This window comes from Nothobranchius furzeri, chromosome 6, assembly GCF_043380555.1.
Source record: "Nothobranchius furzeri strain GRZ-AD chromosome 6, NfurGRZ-RIMD1, whole genome shotgun sequence".
NCBI lineage: Eukaryota > Metazoa > Chordata > Actinopteri > Cyprinodontiformes > Nothobranchiidae > Nothobranchius > Nothobranchius furzeri.
The window spans coordinates 15,622,560-15,634,934 of record NC_091746.1 but is presented as its reverse complement, the minus strand read 5'-3'; positions in this window follow the sequence as shown (position 1 = coordinate 15,634,934).

Here is a 12,375-nt window from a genome sequence, read left to right as displayed (position 1 = left end):
TTATAAGCCCACAAATGTGTAACTGGACTACTTCTTTAAATTGACACCGGATCTGGTGATGTTTGGGACATGGTTTGACCTCCTTAGGAAAGTGCTATCATCATGAAACGTTCAGATAACTTACAACTCAATAGTTTCTACCTTTCTGTAACGTCTCAGCCTGATTGGACCTTGTTTTCACACAAATGAACCCAGAATGATGTGAAATTGTGCTTCGTGCAACAGAATTCTGGGTGCCATTTAAAAACCATAAGTGCTAATGGCTCCATTCCTTTTTGTGTTTGTAGGGGCTGTTAATTGGAGTACTCTAAAACAAACCTGACCTCTCTAGGATATTCAGAAGCCAAGTTATAAGCCCACAAAGGTGTAACTGGACTACTTTAAATTGACACCAGATCCGGTGACCTTTGGGACATGGTTTGACCCCCTTAGGAAAGTGCTATCATCATGAAACGTTCAGATCACTTACAACTCAATAGATTCTAACTTCCTGTAACGTTTCAGCTGATTGGACCTTGTTTTCACACAAATGAACCCAGAATGATGTGAAATTGTGCTTCGTGCAACATAATTCTGCGTGCCATTTAAAAACCATAAGTGCTAATGACTCCATTCCTTTTTGTGGTTGTAGGGGCTGTTGATTGGAGTACACTAAAACAACCCTGATCTCTCTAGGACATTCAGAAGCCAAGTTATAAGCCCACAAAGGTGTAACAGGACTACTTCTTTAAAGTGACACCAGGCCCGGTGACCTTTGGGACATGGTTTGACCCCCTATAGGAATGTGCTATCATCATGAAATGTTCAGATCACTTACAACTCAATAAATTCTACCTTCCTGTAACGTTTCAGCCTGATTGGACCTTGTTTTCACACAAATGAACCCAGAATGATGTGAAATTGTGCTTCGTGCAACATAATTCTGGGTGCCATTTAAAAACCATAAGTGCTAATGACTCCATTCCTTTTTGTGGTTGTAGGGGCTGTTGATTGGAGTATATTAAAACAAACCTGATCTCTCTAGGACATTCAGAAGCCAAGTTATAAGCCCACAAATGTGTAACTGGACTACTTCTTTAAAGTTGACACCAGGCCTGGTGACCTTTGGGACATGGTTTGACCCCCTATAGGAATGTGCGATCATCATGAAACGTTCAGATCACTTACAACTCAATAGATTCTACCTATTTGTAATGTTTCAGCCTGATTGGACCTTGTTTTAAAACAAATGGACCCAGAAAGATGTGAAATTGTGCTTCGTGCAACATAATTCTGGGTGCCATTTACAAACCATAAGTGCTAATGACTCCAGTCCTTTTTGGGGTAATGGGGGCTGTTAATTGGAGTACTCTACAACAAACCTGACCTCTCTAGGATATTCAGAAGCCAAGTTATAAGCCCACAAAGGTGTAACTGGACTACTTCTTTAAATTGACACCAGATCCGGTGACCTTTGGGACATGGTTTGACCCCCTTAGGAAATTACTATCATCATGAAACGTTCAGATCACTTACAACTCAATAGATTCTACCTTCCTGTAACGTTTCTGCCTGATTGGACCTTGTTTTCACACAAATGAACCCAGAATGATGTGAAATTGTGCTTCGTGCAACATAATTCTGGGTGCCATTTAAAAACCATAAGTGCTAATAACTCCATTCCTTTTTGTGGTTGTAGGGGCTGTTGATTGGAGTACACTAAAACAAACCTGATCTCTCTAGGACATTCAGAAGCCAAGTTATAAGCCCACAAAGGTGTAACTGGACTACTTCTTTAAAGTTGACACCAGGCCCGGTGACATTTGGGACATGGTTTTACCCCCTATAGGAATGTGGGATCATCATGAAACGTTCAGATCACTTACAACTCAGTAGATTCTACCTTCTTGTAACGTTTCAGCCTGATTGGACCTTGTTTTCACACAAATGGACCCAGAATGATGTGAAATTGTGCTTCGTGCAACATAATTCTGGGTGCCATTTACAAACCATAAGTGCTAATGACTCCATTCCTTTTTGTGGTTGTAGGGGCTGTTGATTGGAGTACATTAAAACAAACCTGACTCTCTAGGACATTCAGAAGCCAAGTTATAAGCCAACAAAGGTGTAACTGGACTACTTCTTTAAAGTGACACCAGGCCCGGTGACCTTTGGGACATGGTTTGACCCCCTATAGGAATGTGCGATCATCATGAAACGTTCAGATCACTTACAACTCAATAGATTCTACCTTCTTGTAACGTTTCAGCCTGATTGGACCTTGTTGTCACACAAATGGACCCAGAATGATGTGAAATTGTGCTTTGTGCAACATAATTCTGGGTGCCATTTAAACAAAAGTGCTAATGACTTCATTCCTTTTTGTGGTTGTAGGGGCTGTTGATTGGAGTACACTAAAACAAACCTGATCTCTCTAAGACATTCAGAAGCCAAGTTATAAGCCCACAAATGTGTAACTGGACTACTTCTTTAAATTGACACCGGATCTGGTGATGTTTGGGACATGGTTTGACCTCCTTAGGAAAGTGCTATCATCATGAAACGTTCAGATAACTTACAACTCAATAGTTTCTACCTTTCTGTAACGTTTCAGCCTGATTGGACCTTGTTTTCACACAAATGAACCCAGAATGATGTGAAATTGTGCTTCGTGCAACATAATTCTGGGTGCCATTTAAAAAACATAAGTGCTAATGGCTCCATTCCTTTTTGTGTTTGTAGGGGCTGTTGATTGGAGTACACTAAAATAAACCTGATCTCTCTAGGACATTCAGAAGCCAAGTTATAAGCCCACAAATGTGTAACTGGACTACTTCTTTAAAGTGACACCAGGCCTGGTGACCTTTGGGACATGGTTTGACACCCTATAGGAATGTGCGATCATCATGAAACGTTCAGATCACTTACAACTCAATAGATTCTACCTTCCTGTAACGTTTCAGCTGATTGGACCTTGTTTTCACACAAATGGACCCAGAATGATGTGAAATTGTGCTTCGTGCAACATAATTCTGGGTGCCATTTAAAAACCATAAGTGCTAATGACTCCATTCCTTTTTGTGGTAATGGGGGCTGTTAATTGGAGTACTCTAAAACAAACCTGACCTCTCTAGGATATTCAGAAGCCAAGTTATAAGCCCACAAAGGTGTAACTGGACTACTTTAAATTGACACCAGATCCGGTGACCTTTGGGACATGGTTTGACCCCCTTAGGAAAGTGCTATCATCATGAAACGTTCAGACCACTTACAACTCAATAGATTCTACCTTCCTGTAACGTTTCAGCTGATTGGACCTTGTTTTCACACAAATGAACCCAGAATGATGTGAAATTGTGCTTCGTGCAACATAATTCTGCGTGCCATTTAAAAACCATAAGTGCTAATGACTCCATTCCTTTTTGTGGTTGTAGGGGTTGTTGATTGGAGTACACTAAAACAACCCTGATCTCTCTAGGACATTCAGAAGCCAAGTTATAGGCCCACAAAAGTGTAACTGGACTACTTCTTTAAAGTGACACCAGGCCTGGTGACCTTTGGGACATGGTTTGACCCCCTATAGGAATGTGCGATCATCATGAAACGTTCAGATCACTTACAACTCAGTAGATTCTACCTTCTTGTAACGTTTCAGCCTGATTGGACCTTGTTTTCACACAAATGGACCCAGAATGATGTGAAATTGTGCTTCGTGCAACATAATTCTGGGTGCATTTACAAACCATAAGTGCTAATGACTCCATTCCTTTTTGTGGTTGTAGGGGCTGTTGATTGGAGTACATTAAAACAAACCTGATCTCTCTAGGACATTCAGAAGCCAAGTTATAAGCCAACAAAGGTGTAACTGGACTACTTCTTTAAAGTGACACCAGGCCCGGTGACCTATGGGACATGGTTTGACCCCCTATAGGAATGTGCGATAATCATGAAACGTTCAGATCACTTACAACTCAATAGATTCTACCTTCTTGTAACGTTTCAGCCTGATTGGACCTTGTTTTCACACAAATGAACCCAGAATGATGTGAAATTGTGCTTCGTGCAACATAATTCTGGGTGCCATTTAAAAACCATAAGTGCTAATGACTCCATTCCTTTTTGTGGTTGTAGGGGCTGTTGATTGGAGTACACTAAAACAAACCTGATCTCTCTAGGACATGCAGAAGCCAAGTTATAAGCCCACAAATGTGTAACTGGACTACTTCTTTAAATTGACACCAGATCCGGTGACCTTTGGGACATGGTTTGACCCCTTATAGGAATGTGCGATCATCATGAAACATTCAGATCACTTACAACTCAATAGATTCTACCTTCTTGTAACGTTTCAGCCTGATTGGACCTTGTTTTCACACAAATGGACCCAGAATGATGTGAAATTGTGCTTCGTGCAACATAATTCTGGGTGCCATTTACAAGCCATAAGTGCTAATGACTCCATTCCTTTTTGTGGTTGTAGGGGCTGTTGATTGGAGTACATTAAAACTAACCTGATCTCTCTAGGACATTCAGAAGCCAAGTTATAAGCCCACAAAGGTGTTACTGGACTACTTATTTAAAGTGACACCAGGCCCGGTGACCTTTGGGACATGGTTTGACCCCCTATAGGAATGTGCGATCATCATGAAACGTTCAGATCAATTACAACTCAATAGATTCTACCTTCTTGTAACGTTTCAGCCTGATTGGACCTTGTTTTCACACCAATGAACCCAGCATGATGTGAAATTGTGCTTCGTGCAACATAATTCTGGGTGCCATTTAAAAACCATAAGTGCTAATGACTCCATTCCTTTTTGTGGTAATGGGGGCTGTTAATTGGAGTACTCTAAAACAAACCTGACCTCTCTAGGATATTCAGAAGCCAAGTTATAAGCCCACAAAGGTGTAACTGGACTACTTCTTTAAATTGACACAAGATCCGGTGACCTGTGGGACCTGGTTTGACCCCCTTAGGAAAGTGCTATCATCATGAAACGTTCAGATCACTTACAACTCAATAGATTCTACCTTCTTGTAACGTTTCTGCCTGATTGGACCTTGTTTTCACACAAATGAACCCAGAATGATGTGAAATTGTGCTTTGTGCAACATAATTCTGGGTGCCATTTAAAAACCATAAGTGCTAATGACTCCATTCCTTTTTGTGGTTGTAGGGGCTGTTGATTGGAGTATACTAAAACAAACCTGATCTCTCTAGGACATTCAGAAGCCAAGTTATAAGCCCACAAAGGTGTAACTGGACTACTTCTTTAAAGTGACACCAGGCCCGGTGACCTTTGGGACATGGTTTGACCCCCTATAGGAATTTGCGATCATCATGAAACATTCAGATCACTTACAACTCAATAGATTCTACCTTCTTGTAACGTTTCTGCCTGATTGGACCTTGTTTTCACACAAATGAACCCATAATGATGTGAAATTGTGCTTCGTGCAACATAATTCTGGGTGCCATTTACAAACCATAAGTGCTAATGACTCCATTCCTTTTTGGGGTAATGGGGGCTGTTAATTGGAGTACTCTACAACAAACCTGACCTCTCTAGGATATTCAGAAGCCAAGTTATAAGCCCACAAAGGTGTAACTGGACTACTTCTTTAAATTGACACCAGATCCGGTGACCTTTGGGACATGGTTTGACCCCCTTAGGAAATTACTATACTCATGAAACGTTCAGATCACTTACAACTCAATAGATTCTACCTTCCTGTAACGTTTCTGCCTGATTGGACCTTGTTTTCACACAAATGAACCCAGAATGATGTGAAATTGTGCTTCGTGCAACATAATTCTGGGTGCCATTTAAAAACCATAAGTGCTAATAACTCCATTCCTTTTTGTGGTTGTAGGGGCTGTTGATTGGAGTACACTAAAACAAACCTGATCCCTCTAGGACATTCAGAAGCCAAGTTATAAGCCCACAAATGTGTAACTGGACTACTTCTTTAAAGTGACACCAGGCCCGGTGACATTTGGGACATGGTTTTACCCCCTATAGGAATGTGTGATCATCATGAAACGTTCAGATCACTTACAACTCAGTAGATTCTACCTTCTTGTAACGTTTCAGCCTGATTGGACCTTGTTTTCACACAAATGGACCCAGAATGATGTGAAATTGTGCTTCGTGCAACATAATTCTGGGTGCCATTTACAAACCATAAGTGCTAATGACTCCATTCCTTTTTGTGGTTGTAGGGGCTGTTGATTGGAGTACATTAAAACAAACCTGATCTCTCTAGGACATTCAGAAGCCAAGTTATAAGCCAACAAAGGTGTAACTGGACTACTTCTTTAAAGTGACACCAGGCCCGGTGACCTTTGGGACATGGTTTGACCCCCTATAGAAATGTGCGATCATCATGAAACGTTCAGATCACTTACAACTCAATAAATTCTACCTTCTTGTAACGTTTCAGCCTGATTGGACCTTGTTGTCACACAAATGGACCCAGAATGATGTGAAATTGTGCTTTGTGCAACATAATTCTGGGTGCCATTTAAACATAAGTGCTAATGACTCCATTCCTTTTTGTGGTTGTAGGGGCTGTTGATTGGAGTACACTAAAACAAACCTGATCTCTCTAAGACATTCAGAAGCCAAGTTATAAGCCCACAAATGTGTAACTGGACTACTTCTTTAAATTGACACCGGATCTGGTGATGTTTGGGACATGGTTTGACCTCCTTAGGAAAGTGCTATCATCATGAAACGTTCAGATAACTTACAACTCAATAGTTTCTACCTTTCTGTAACGTTTCAGCCTGATTGGACCTTGTTTTCACACAAATGAACCCAGAATGATGTGAAATTGTGCTTCGTGCAACATAATTCTGGGTGCCATTTAAAAACCATAAGTGCTAATGGCTCCATTCCTTTTTGTGTTTGTAGGGGCTGTTAATTGGAGTACACTAAAATAAACCTGATCTCTCTAGGACATTCAGAAGCCAAGTTATAAGCCCACAAATGTGTAACTGGACTACTTCTTTAAAGTGACACCAGGCCTGGTGACCTTTGGGACATGGTTTGACCCCCTATAGGAATGTGCGATCATCATGAAACGTTCAGATCACTTACAACTCAATAGATTCTACCTTCCTGTAATGTTTCAGCTGATTGGACCTTGTTTTCACACAAATGGACCCAGAATGATGTGAAATTGTGCTTCGTGCAACATAATTCTGGGTGCCATTTAAAAAACCATAAGTGCTAATGACTCCATTCCTTTTTGTGGTAATGGGGGCTGTTAATTGGAGTACTCTAAAAAAAACCTGACCTCACTAGGATATTCAGAAGCCAAGTTATAAGCCCACAAAGGTGTAACTGGACTACTTTAAATTGACACCAGATCCGGTGACCTTTGGGACATGGTTTGACCCCCTTAGGAAAGTGCTATCATCATGAAACGTTCAGATCACTTACAACTCAATAGATTCTACCTTCCTGTAACGTTTCAGCTGATTGGACCTTGTTTTCACACAAATGGACCCAGAAAGATGTGAAATTGTGCTTCGTGCAACATAATTCTGGGTGCCATTTACAAACCATAAGTGCTAATGACTCCAGTCCTTTTTGGGGTAATGGGGGCTGTTAATTGGAGTACTCTACAACAAACCTGACCTCTCTAGGATATTCAGAAGCCAAGTTATAAGCCCACAAAGGTGTAACTGGACTACTTCTTTAAATTGACACCATTTCCGGTGACCTTTGGGACATGGTTTGACCCCCTTAGGAAATTCCTATCATCATGAAACGTTCAGATCACTTACAACTCAATAGATTCTACCTTCCTGTAACGTTTCTGCCTGATTGGACCTTGTTTTCACACAAATGAACCCAGAATGATGTGAAATTGTGCTTCGTGCAACATAATTCTGGGTGCCATTTAAAAACCATAAGTGCTAATAACTCCATTCCTTTTTGTGGTTGTAGGGGCTGTTGATTGGAGTACACTAAAACAAACCTGATCTCTCTAGGACATTCAGAAGCCAAGTTATAAGCCCACAAAGGTGTAACTGGACTACTTCTTTAAAGTTGACACCAGGCCCGGTGACATTTGGGACATGGTTTTACCCCCTATAGGAATGTGGGATCATCATGAAACGTTCAGATCACTTACAACTCAGTAGATTCTACCTTCTTGTAACGTTTCAGCCTGATTGGACCTTGTTTTCACACAAATGGACCCAGAATGATGTGAAATTGTGCTTCGTGCAACATAATTCTGGGTGCCATTTACAAACCATAAGTGCTAATGACTCCATTCCTTTTTGTGGTTGTAGGGGCTGTTGATTGGAGTACATTAAAACAAACCTGATCTCTCTAGTACATTCAGAAGCCAAGTTATAAGCCAACAAAGGTGTAACTGGACTACTTCTTTAAAGTGACACCAGGCCCGGTGACCTTTGGGACATGGTTTGACCCCCTATAGGAATGTGCGATCATCATGAAACGTTCAGATCACTTACAACTCAATAGATTCTACCTTCTTGTAACGTTTCAGCCTGATTGGACCTTGTTGTCACACAAATGGACCCAGAATGATGTGAAATTGTGCTTTGTGCAACATAATTCTGGGTGCCATTTAAACATAAGTGCTAATGACTTCATTCCTTTTTGTGGTTGTAGGGGCTGTTGATTGGAGTACACTAAAACAAACCTGATCTCTCTAAGACATTCAGAAGCCAAGTTATAAGCCCACAAATGTGTAACTGGACTACTTCTTTAAATTGACACCGGATCTGGTGATGTTTGGGACATGGTTTGACCTCCTTAGGAAAGTGCTATCATCATGAAACGTTCAGATAACTTACAACTCAATAGTTTCTACCTTTCTGTAACGTTTCAGCCTGATTGGACCTTGTTTTCACACAAATGAACCCAGAATGATGTGAAATTGTGCTTCGTGCAACATAATTCTGGGTGCCATTTAAAAACCATAAGTGCTAATGGCTCCATTCCTTTTTGTGTTTGTAGGGGCTGTTGATTGGAGTACACTAAAATAAACCTGATCTCTCTAGGACATTCAGAAGCCAAGTTATAAGCCCACAAATGTGTAACTGGACTACTTCTTTAAAGTGACACCAGGCCTGGTGACCTTTGGGACATGGTTTGACACCCTATAGGAATGTGCGATCATCATGAAACGTTCAGATCACTTACAACTCAATAGATTCTACCTTCCTGTAACGTTTCAGCTGATTGGACCTTGTTTTCACACAAATGGACCCAGAATGATGTGAAATTGTGCTTCGTGCAACATAATTCTGGGTGCCATTTAAAAACCATAAGTGCTAATGACTCCATTCCTTTTTGTGGTAATGGGGGCTGTTAATTGGAGTACTCTAAAACAAACCTGACCTCTCTAGGATATTCAGAAGCCAAGTTATAAGCCCACAAAGGTGTAACTGGACTACTTTAAATTGACACCAGATCCGGTGACCTTTGGGACATGGTTTGACCCCCTTAGGAAAGTGCTATCATCATGAAACGTTCAGACCACTTACAACTCAATAGATTCTACCTTCCTGTAACGTTTCAGCTGATTGGACCTTGTTTTCACACAAATGAACCCAGAATGATGTGAAATTGTGCTTCGTGCAACATAATTCTGCGTGCCATTTAAAAACCATAAGTGCTAATGACTCCATTCCTTTTTGTGGTTGTAGGGGTTGTTGATTGGAGTACACTAAAACAACCCTGATCTCTCTAGGACATTCAGAAGCCAAGTTATAGGCCCACAAATGTGTAACTGGACTACTTCTTTAAAGTGACACCAGGCCTGGTGACCTTTGGGACATGGTTTGACCCCCTATAGGAATGTGCGATCATCATGAAACGTTCAGATCACTTACAACTCAGTAGATTCTACCTTCTTGTAACGTTTCAGCCTGATTGGACCTTGTTTTCACACAAATGGACCCAGAATGATGTGAAATTGTGCTTCGTGCAACATAATTCTGGGTGCATTTACAAACCATAAGTGCTAATGACTCCATTCCTTTTTGTGGTTGTAGGGGCTGTTGATTGGAGTACATTAAAAAAAACCTGATCTCTCTAGGACATTCAGAAGCCAAGTTATAAGCCAACAAAGGTGTAACTGGACTACTTCTTTAAAGTGACACCAGGCCCGGTGACCTATGGGACATGGTTTGACCCCCTATAGGAATGTGCGATAATCATGAAACGTTCAGATCACTTACAACTCAATAGATTCTACCTTCTTGTAACGTTTCAGCCTGATTGGACCTTGTTTTCACACAAATGAACCCAGAATGATGTGAAATTGTGCTTCGTGCAACATAATTCTGGGTGCCATTTAAAAACCATAAGTGCTAATGACTCCATTCCTTTTTGTGGTTGTAGGGGCTGTTGATTGGAGTACACTAAAACAAACCTGACCTCTATAGGACATGCAGAAGCCAAGTTATAAGCCCACAAATGTGTAACTGGACTACTTCTTTAAATTGACACCAGATCTGGTGACCTTTGGGACATGGTTTGACCCCTTATAGGAATGTGCGATCATCATGAAACATTCAGATCACTTACAACTCAATAGATTCTACCTTCTTGTAACGTTTCAGCCTGATTGGACCTTGTTTTCACACAAATGGACCCAGAATGATGTGAAATTGTGCTTCGTGCAACATAATTCTGGGTGCCATTTACAAGCCATAAGTGCTAATGACTCCATTCCTTTTTGTGGTTGTAGGGGCTGTTGATTGGAGTACATTAAAACTAACCTGATCTCTCTAGGACATTCAGAAGCCAAGTTATAAGCCCACAAAGGTGTTACTGGACTACTTATTTAAAGTGACACCAGGCCCGGTGACCTTTGGGACATGGTTTGACCCCCTATAGGAATGTGCGATCATCATGAAACGTTCAGATCACTTACAACTCAATAGATTCTACCTTCTTGTAACGTTTCAGCCTGATTGGACCTTGTTTTCACACCAATGAACCCAGCATGATGTGAAATTGTGCTTCGTGCAACATAATTCTGGGTGCCATTTAAAAACCATAAGTGCTAATGACTCCATTCCTTTTTGTGGTAATGGGGGCTGTTAATTGGAGTACTCTAAAACAAACCTGACCTCTCTAGGATATTCAGAAGCCAAGTTATAAGCCCACAAAGGTGTAACTGGACTACTTCTTTAAATTGACACAAGATCCGGTGACCTGTGGGACCTGGTTTGACCCCCTTAGGAAAGTGCTATCATCATGAAACGTTCAGATCACTTACAACTCAATAGATTCTACCTTCTTGTAACGTTTCTGCCTGATTGGACCTTGTTTTCACACAAATGAACCCAGAATGATGTGAAATTGTGCTTTGTGCAACATAATTCTCGGTGCCATTTAAAAACCATAAGTGCTAATGACTCCATTCCTTTTTGTGGTTGTAGGGGCTGTTGATTGGAGTATACTAAAACAAACCTGATCTCTCTAGGACATTCAGAAGCCAAGTTATAAGCCCACAAAGGTGTAACTGGACTACTTCTTTAAAGTGACACCAGGCCCGGTGACCTTTGGGACATGGTTTGACCCCCTATAGGAATTTGCGATCATCATGAAACATTCAGATCACTTACAACTCAATAGATTCTACCTTCTTGTAACGTTTCTGCCTGATTGGACCTTGTTTTCACACAAATGAACCCATAATGATGTGAAATTGTGCTTCGTGCAACATAATTCTGGGTGCCATTTACAAACCATAAGTGCTAATGACTCCATTCCTTTTTGGGGTAATGGGGGCTGTTAATTGGAGTACTCTACAACAAACCTGACCTCTCTAGGATATTCAGAAGCCAAGTTATAAGCCCACAAAGGTGTAACTGGACTACTTCTTTAAATTGACACCAGATCCGGTGACCTTTGGGACATGGTTTGACCCCCTTAGGAAATTACTATCATCATGAAACGTTCAGATCACTTACAACTCAATAGATTCTACCTTCCTGTAACGTTTCTGCCTGATTGGACCTTGTTTTCACACAAATGAACCCAGAATGATGTGAAATTGTGCTTCGTGCAACATAATTCTGGGTGCCATTTAAAAACCATAAGTGCTAATAACTCCATTCCTTTTTGTGGTTGTAGGGGCTGTTGATTGGAGTACACTAAAACAAACCTGATCTCTCTAGGACATTCAGAAGCCAAGTTGGGGCAGCAGTGGCTCTGGAGATAGAGCGGGTTGTCCAGTAATCGGAAGGTTGCAGGTTCGATCCCGGCTCCGACCAGAGAATTCTGCTGTTGTGTCCTTGGGCAAGACACTTAACCCACGTTGCCTGCTGGTGGTGGTCAGAGGGACCGGTGGCGCCTGTGCTCGGCAGCCTCGCCTCTGTCAGCGTGCCCCAGGGCA